Source organism: Eimeria mitis, genomic scaffold (assembly GCF_000499745.2).
Source record: "Eimeria mitis Houghton genomic scaffold, Emh_scaff789, whole genome shotgun sequence".
Taxonomy (NCBI): domain Eukaryota; phylum Apicomplexa; class Conoidasida; order Eucoccidiorida; family Eimeriidae; genus Eimeria; species Eimeria mitis.
In genome coordinates this window covers 2,028-2,472 of record NW_013575795.1, presented here as the reverse complement: position 1 = coordinate 2,472, position 445 = coordinate 2,028, and the positions used below count along the sequence as shown (strand labels likewise).

Here is a 445-nt window from a genome sequence, read left to right as displayed (position 1 = left end):
AAACCCTCATAAACCCTAATAAACCCTAATAAACCCTAATAAACCCTAAACCCTAGTACATACACCAGAAAGGGGTTATACACAGAGACCTCAAACCCTCAAATATATTTCTTAAACTCGCAGATAAAGGAACCATCATCGTCAAGGTTCTATAAACCCTAAACCCTCATAAACCCTAATAAACCCTAATAAACCCTAAACCCTAGTACATACACCAGAACGGGGTTATACACAGAGACCTCAAACCCTCAAATATATTTCTTAAACTTTCAGATAAAGGAACCATCATCGTCAAGGTTCTATAAACCCTAAACCCTCATAAACCCTAATAAACCCTTAAAATAATATATAAACCCTAACAATAAACCCTTTTCTGTATCTCTAACACAAACTTTCAACCGAGGGTTTAGGGTTTAGGGTTTAGGGTTTTTCTTTTCAGGTGGGG

The 445-nt window shown here is 36.9% G+C and overlaps 1 protein-coding gene across 1 annotated transcript in view; it reads left to right on the top strand.

Annotated features, from left to right (window-relative positions):
- Positions 1 to 445, top strand: part of EMH_0022320 (ATP-dependent RNA helicase, related) — a gene marked incomplete at both ends in the record, with an annotated part of 9,877 nt that overhangs the window by 7,667 nt on the left and 1,765 nt on the right. The window lies entirely within an intron of this gene.